Source organism: Canis lupus, chromosome 5, assembly GCF_011100685.1.
Source record: "Canis lupus familiaris isolate Mischka breed German Shepherd chromosome 5, alternate assembly UU_Cfam_GSD_1.0, whole genome shotgun sequence".
In the NCBI taxonomy this organism is placed as follows: Eukaryota; Metazoa; Chordata; class Mammalia; order Carnivora; family Canidae; genus Canis; species Canis lupus.
In genome coordinates this window covers 83,152,016-83,160,353 of record NC_049226.1, presented here as the reverse complement: position 1 = coordinate 83,160,353, position 8,338 = coordinate 83,152,016, and positions in this window count along the sequence as shown.

Sequence of the window (8,338 nt, the reverse complement as noted above, 5' to 3'; positions counted from 1 at the left end):
TCCCTTCTGTGCTGCCCCGAGACAGAACATGCCCTCTAGATGGGTTTTCAGGGTGCAGAGCACCTAACGGTAACTGGGGCCCCTGAAATACCTTCACAACATGCACATATTATTATTTGTATACAAAGTCTAGCCAACCACAGTGTTTAGTTTCCTATATATGCCGAAGTCTGATTCCAGGCTAGCATTTGTTGGCTGATTCTGGGTGGGTAAAAAATGGATTCACAGTAAAATGGCGCCAAATATTTTAAATATCAGGGACAGATGTAACGTGCCGCAGACTGCTGACAGATGTACCAAGCACCCTCACTCTTTAAAATAAATTACTGCCTTAAAAAAGGAGTGTTAAATAGTTGAATTCTTCCCTAAATAAAAATTAAGATGCTTATAGTCTGAAATTCACATCTTGCTTGCCTTTTCTAGAACTTTAAGTAGTTCTTTAAAGAAGCTGACTGGGTGAGTTGGGTTTGGAGGGGAGGAGGGAGGGAAGATGGAGGAACGTGATGATCATTTCCGAATGTTAATTCAGTTCTATGCAAGAAATAGGTTCAATTAAATGTTCTAGAAAAACATCATCTATAAAGATATCTCGACAGTCTTGTGATTTATCTTGAGTTGATGAAAACAAGATGGAAAACAAAGTTAAGTGTTAACAGTACTGGAAAAAATTTTAACTTTACCCACATTGGAATTCCTTTTTTTTTTTTTTTTTTAAAGATTTCTATTTATCTATTTACAGAGAGAGTGTGCAAGTGGAAGCAGGGATGAGGGCGGAGGGAGTGGAATCCCCAGCTGACTCCACACTGAGCAGAGCCCAACAAGGGCTCAGTCTCACTACCTGAGCTGACATCAAGAGTCAGCTGCTTAAACCACTGACCTACCCAGGAGCCCCAACACGTTGGAATTTCTCAGGAACGGAAACACTAGAAAGGTTAGGCAATTCCTGCCCAAGGTTGGGGAAGATACTTCATGACCTCAACCTTCCCACACAGAACCCCGGCCCCCCACTCCTGGCCTCTCAAACCCCTGCACCTTAGATTTCCTCAGACTCCCAGAGCCAGGGGAGACTTCTGGGCTGCAGCTCACCAATGTTCTGGCTCTTTGTACCAGCAGGGTGCACTGCCCATCCACATGGGCATTTTGGCTTCTTCCTTCCTCCTACTTTCAACCACAGGGCTATGGTCCTGTTGTTTCTGTCTCCTAATCAGAACACAATACCTGTGCCTCAAGTGGCAGAGCATCAGGATGGCACTTAGCATCCTCGTGGCGATCTGCAGGCCTTGCAGTACAGTACTCAACAGCAAGCACAGTCCTTGCCTCCAGAATCCAGGGTCAGGCGTGGCACCCCATGGGAATTGCACCAGGTGAGCGATTACATATTATCCAACCCTTCAACCTCTATTTTATTTTTTATGTTTTTTTTTATAAAAGATTTTATTTGGCAGAGAGAGAGCCAGACAGCACAAGCAGGGGCAATGGTAGAGGGAAAAGCAGAAGCAGGCTCCCACTGGGTAGGGATCCCGATGTGGGGCTCGATCCCAGGACCCTGGGGATCATGACCTGAGCCAAAGGCAGATGCCTAGCCAGCTGAGCTACCCAGTCACCCCTCTATTTTCTTTATAGATGAGCTATTAAACTACAAAATGTAAGATGCCACAAATGGAAAAGGTAGATTCTACACAGGTACAAATGGGATTGCGGGAACGATGTTTACAGTTTCCAAGGCAACAGAGCCAACAATCACACTGAAGACCAACCATACGCCAGGCACAGGTGTACCTCCTCTACTGGTCACAATGACTGGAGAGAAATCTTATCCCTCCTTTACAGAGGAAGGAGGCCTAAGAAGGGTGTGAGGTTCCTCAATTTGGGTTGCTTTCTTGTTCTGCTGTTTTTTTTTTGTTGTTGTTGTTGTTGTTGTTTAATTTAGATTTTAGAGAGAGGGAGAGAATCTCCCTGCTGAGCCTAGAGCCCAACACAGGGCTTGATGTCACGACTCTCAGATCATGACCTGAGTCGAAATGGAGTTGGACACTCAACCAACTGGGCCACCCAGGCACCCTTCTTGTTTTGCCTCTTGATCAGCTCCACATCTGTCTAAAGTGTACCTGCCTGTTTCCGAAGTAGTGAGACGTCTGTAAGGTCAGATGGAACCCAGCAGAGCCCATGCCTGTCCCATCGTGCCAGCTGCCTCCCACGTGTGCTGCTCCCAATCTAACGTGACAGCACAGGGAATCTAGAGTGGGCTGGTAAGTGTGTGTGAGAGCCACCGAGCAGGCAAACAGGCAGGCTGGCCTTGCACACACACTCGGGGATATCTACACACGTGAAGGTCTGTTTCTTGGGGCCTGACAAGAGGCCTGACAGGTGACCCCGAAAACTCTTCATGCCTTAAATGGCAGAGGTTCCAAGACAGGAGAGTGGCAGGCCCCTCAACCCATCTTCCTCAGTAAAGTAACCGTGATTACAGCTCCTTCTTCTCTGTATAAGTGTATTCAATACTTTCTCTTTGGGTGCATTCTCTGCCAGTTTCCCCACCTAACAAGAATGACTTCTCCATTCATGTCAGAAATGGAAAAAGGTTAAAAAGCAATATACATTTGTTTAGCACCATCAATGAACACACTTTCAATTGATAAATTTGCCTCATCTACCTTATAATAGTACACCGCACACCAACATAGCACAATTAGCTCATACTCCAAAGCTAAATGACTTGGGTTCAAATTCTCACTCTGACCTTCATAGCTGCTCAGCCTGTGCCTGTTTCCTCTTCTGGAAACTAAGATAGAAATCATGGCAACGCTTGCCTCATGAAGTCGTTGTGAAGGCTAAATCAATTTATACAAAACATCTAGAGGAGTCACTGGTATACAGTGATCTCTAAAATATTTGCTATTACAACGTTACTGCTAGTATCGTGAAATTAAATAATCCCCCATGTACTTCTTTATTCACCAAACTCCTAAAATAAATTTCAAGGCAAAATATAACAATGGATTAATAATTTCTACAACTGATAGGTGTTCAGAATGATGTAACCTTAAAAGAAAAAGATGTAACCTTCATGGAAGGGATTCTGATAACATCTAACAAAAACTATAGATGTACATTTACTTTTTTTTTTTACCTTTTTAAGAAAAATTTGTATTTATTCATGAGAGACACAGAGAGAGAGACACGCAGAGACACAGGCAGAGAGAGAAGCAGCCTCCATGCAGGGAGCCTGATGTGGGACTTGATCCCAGGACTCCAGGATCACCGCTGAACCACTCAGGCTCTACATTTACATTTTGACTAAGGAGCCACACTGTTAGGAATTTACCCTGAAGATAATCCCCACAGGTACAAACAACATATACACAAAATTATTATTATTATTATTATTATTTGAGTTCATAGTTGCTTTATTCATAATAGACCCAAACTAGGAACAGCTCAATGTGCATCAATGCGAGAGTGGACAAACTGACATATATTCATGCAATTAAATAGAATTCAGCAATAAAAGAAACTTCTGATACACAGTGGGAAGTCTTAGCTAGGGGATCAGAGAATAACCAGAAAACGTTCCTGCAGGGATCCCATTCATTCACTCAGGGCGTTGGGATGAATGAGAACTGTTCCCTTGAATCCAGGAGGTGCCAGGAGAGTAACCAGTTGTGCGAGGGGAGGGTGCTGAGGAGCTACTATGTGCTGCAGCTGGAGCGTGGGTCAGTGGGACACCACAGCCCAAGTACTTTTCAACTGTGCCACACTGCTTCCTTATGGCCCTATCTCTCTGGTCTAAGAGTGGACTACCCTACCCTTGCTTCACCATAATTTCAGACAGATCCAAAAATGTCCATTCCACGAGGGTGGGGACTTTGTTCACTGCTTGATATCTGCCACCAAGCACATAGGAGACGTTCAGCAAGTCTGTGCCAAAGAAATAGAAGAATGAAAATTTGTGGTTTCATTGGCCTCTCCACTCTCTGAGGCCTTTGAGCTTGCTGCTGGCTGTCTGGCCCACTTGGTGTCTTTGATTCTCGTACCCTCTTATTTTCATCATTTCCGGTTCTGCTCCAGCATCACCTCCTGCAAGAGGCCTTCCCTGACCACCCTGTCAGTCTCCCCACCTCTCCATCATCACGTCATCCTGCTTTTTCCTGTTTTTTTTTTTTTTTTTAAAGCAATACCAGGGTACAAAGCAATATATATATATATATGTATAGATTTATTTGAAAATCGCCAGTATTAAGGCTTTCTGATGTTTGCAAGGTACTTATTTGTCCTACTAACAGCTTCTTCCCAGATGTTCCCTATAAAGCAGGGAAGCTCTCCATCACCCTGTTTTGGTCTCTTCATACGATTGTCATCCTCTGAATTTATTTATTTTGGGGGGTACACAAAATTATTAATTGTAGCAGTATGTAAAAATAAGACCAGAAATGTCTTAAATGTCCATCTATGAGATTGGTTGAATAAGCTATGGTACATCTGCCTGAGAACTACACAGCCATGAACAAGGATAAAGACTTGAAGACAGAAGACTGAACTCATATAAATCAACTTTTAGGTGATGTTAAGTGAAAAAAGTACGTATTGTATGTCCACTGAAAGAGTCTAGATCCAACAGCATCCAGTAATGTTAAGCATGCCTACAGTCTAGACCTTATTCTGAATACCCATTCCCACTAAAAGGAACCAGGACTCCTTAGAAAACAGTTGATTCCAAGTCAGAGACAAGGGAAATGCAAGGTGAGCCTAAAAACACCTTTTTGTGCCAGAAAACAAGGAAATGCTCCAAGAAAAATGGGGGCATATTAAAAGGACAGAGCTGGGGGATCCCTGGGTGGCTCAGTGGTTTGGCGCCTGCCTTTGGCCCAGGACGCGATCCTGGAGTCCCGGGATCGAGTCCCACGTTGGGCTCCTGGCATGGAGCCTGCTTCTCCCTCGGCCTGTGTCTCTGCCTCTCTCTCTCTCTCTCTCTAAGTAAATAAATAAATCTTTAAAAAATTGTTTAAAAAATAAATAAAAGGACAGAGCTGTATCTGAGTCTTGTATCCAGTATATATAAAGAACTCTTACAATGCAACAAATACTTTAAAAATGAGCAGGGATGCCTGGGTGGTTCAGTTCCTAGAAACCAAGAACGCAAAGGAACACCACTTGTTAAAATTTAAGCCCCTTCCTGTGTTCTGACAGCCCACTAAGTTTCTCTCTGTAACAGCATTTATCATATTTAATGTAACTAGCTGGGTTTTTTTTTTTTTTTTTTTAACCATCTTCCTCAGAGGAGTATAATCTTTTCAAGGGTAGAAATGAGGCAAAAGCTGCTTATTATTCATCTCTGCGTTTCCAGTTTGTGACAGAGTACGGGTTCAATAGTGAATAGAGCAAGTTCCCTAAGTCATTTACTTTTCTGTATGATGTGTACATGAAAGGTAATTAATCGAGGCACCTGGGTGGCTCAGTGGTTGAGTGCCTTTGGCTCAGGGCGTGATCCCAGAGTTCTGGAATGGAGTCCCATATTGGGCTTCCTGCAGGGAGCCTGCTTCTCCCTCTGCCTGGGTCTCAGCCTCTCTCTCGTCTTTCATGAATAAATAAAATCTTAAAAAGGGCAGCCTGGATGGCTCTGTGGTTTAGCGCCGCCTTCAGCCCAGGGCGTGATCCTGGAGACCCGGGATGGAGTCCTACATTGAGCTCCCTGCGTGGGGCCTGCTTCTCCCAATGCCTGTGTCTCTGCCTCTCTCGTGATTAAATAAAATCTAAAAACAAAACAAACAAAAACAAAACAAAAAACAAACTTAAAAATAAATAAAACCTTAAAAATAAATAATAAAAAATGGGCAAAGGATTTGCATACACAATTCTCATAACATATACAAATGGCCAATAGCACATGGAAAGATGCTCCACCTCATTAGTCACTGAGGTACCACTTTATACTAAGAGGCTATAATTTTTTTTTTAAAGATTTAATTTACTTATTCATGAGAGACACAGGCAGAGGGAGAAGCAGGCTCCATGCAGGGAGCCCAATGCGGGACTCCATCCCAGGACTCCAGGATCATGCCCTGGGCCGAAGGCAGGCGCCAAACCGCTGAGCCACCCAGGGATCCCCAAGAGGCTATAATTAAAATAACATCAAACAAAAACAATGAAGAACTCCCAGAAAACAAATGTTAGCCAATATGTGGAGAAATCAGAAACCTTATATATTGCTGGTGGGAATGTAAAATGGTTTAGTTGCCATGGAAAACAATTTGTTGGTTTTTCAGTTAAGAGAACTGCCATAGGTATGTGTCTGTAGAACATGTTTACACACAAACTTACTTATGAATGTTCCTAGCAGCATGATTCATAATAACCAACAGCTGAATACAACCCAATTGTGTATCAACTGATAAGGGGATCAAAAGAAATGTAATTTTATCTATGCAATGGGACATTATTTAGCCATTAAAGGAAATGTACTGGTACAGGCTACAACACTGATGAACCTAGAAAATATTATGCTAAATAACGGGGAGTGGGGAAATCTGAGCTAAGAGATATGAGGTTTCTTTTTAGGGTGATGGAAATGTTCTAGAATTTGACAGTGGTAGTGGGTACACAACATGGTATACTAAAAACCCTTGAACATTTTAAAGTGGTGAGTTTTTTAAAAAAGATTTTATTTATTCATGAGAGACAGAGAGAGAGACACACAGAGACATAGGCAGAGAGAGAAGCAGGCTCCATGCAGGAAGTCCGATGTGGGACTCAATCCTGGACCCTGGGATCACGCCCTGAGCCAAAGGCAGGCACTCAATGCTGAGCCACCCAGGCATCCTGTGTATTTTATGTTGTGAATTATTTCTCTCATCAAATCTGGGGCAATTTGAACATCAAAAAGAATGAGTAATTAATTATTAACACTGAATTAAAAAATTCAGTGAAAACAACCACCCAAAAAGGGAGAGGGGAGGAAAAAACCTTTATAAATGAATGCCAGCTAATTAATGCAGGAGGAATGACAGGATAAGAAAATGACCACTTAATACTCCTGATAACTGATTTAGGCAAGGATCATCAGTGAACACTATAACCGATGTGTAAAAGGAGGCTGAAGACCAAGATACTCAATGGTACCACCCACAGTTTACTGGGTATATCTGGGGGACACCACCTTAACCAAAGAATCAAACCCAGCATCACCAATATAAGGACAACCTGATGTGATGCACCAGAACATAAACAACTGTACTATGTAGCATCACTGAAAAAACATTTAACCTGAATTGAATCGTGAAGAAACAGTAAGACAAATCCAGATGTGGAGTTTTCTAGAAGACAACTGACCCGGACTTACTAAATATATTTAGAGGTAAAATGCCTTGATGTTTAAAACTTACTTTAAATGGTTCAGGGAGGGCAGCCCGGGTGGCTCAGTGGTTTAACTCTGCCTTTAGCCCAGGGCGTGATCCTGGAGACCTGGGATTGAGTTCCAGGTCAGGCTCCCTGCATGGAGCCTGCTTTTCCCTCTGCCTGTGCCTCTGCTCCTCTCTCCCTCTTTCTCAGTATCTCTCATGAATAAATAAAATCTTAAAAGAAATGCTTTCTAAAAGAAAAAAAAGTGATTCAGTGAGCATGTATCTGTGTGTGCGTGTGAGAGAGGAAGAAATAGAAAGAAAGCAAATGTGGCAAAGTGTTAAAAACCGGTGAATCTATGTAAAAAAAAAAAAAAGGAACATGGATATTCAACATACTTTCAACTTTTCTCTAGGTTTACAATTTTTCAAACTAAGTTGGGAGAAAATGTGTATAATCAGCCTTAAAGAAAAAAAATTCCACGTGCTTAGTTAAGTGTAATAAATAGAAACAACGTATCTATAATACAACAAATCTGATTTTCTTGAACATATTTTACTGTTCCCATTTATTTATTTTAAAGATTATATTTATTTATTAATGAGAGACACAGAGAGAGAGAGAAAGGCAGAGACACAGGCAGAGGGAGAAGCAGGCTCCATGCAGGGAGCCCGACGCGGGACTCGATCCCGGGACTCCGGGATCACACACTGAGCCAAAGGCAGATGCTAAACCGCTGAGAAACCCAGGCGTCCCTGTTCTCCATTTAAATAGGTAAAAAAACATTACATATAGTTGCTCTGAAATTCCTCTGTGAAACCTGATGGCTTCTGAATTAAGTAAGTAAAAATTACTTAGGCCAATTCAGCTGATCAAAAACTTATGTAAGAGGCAAGAAAATATGTTGGATAACTCACACCCACTGTTCTGTACCCACAGCTTAGAACTCCACATACTTCAAAGTATGGCTTCAATGCTTCTTCTTTAACAGAATTTCTATTAA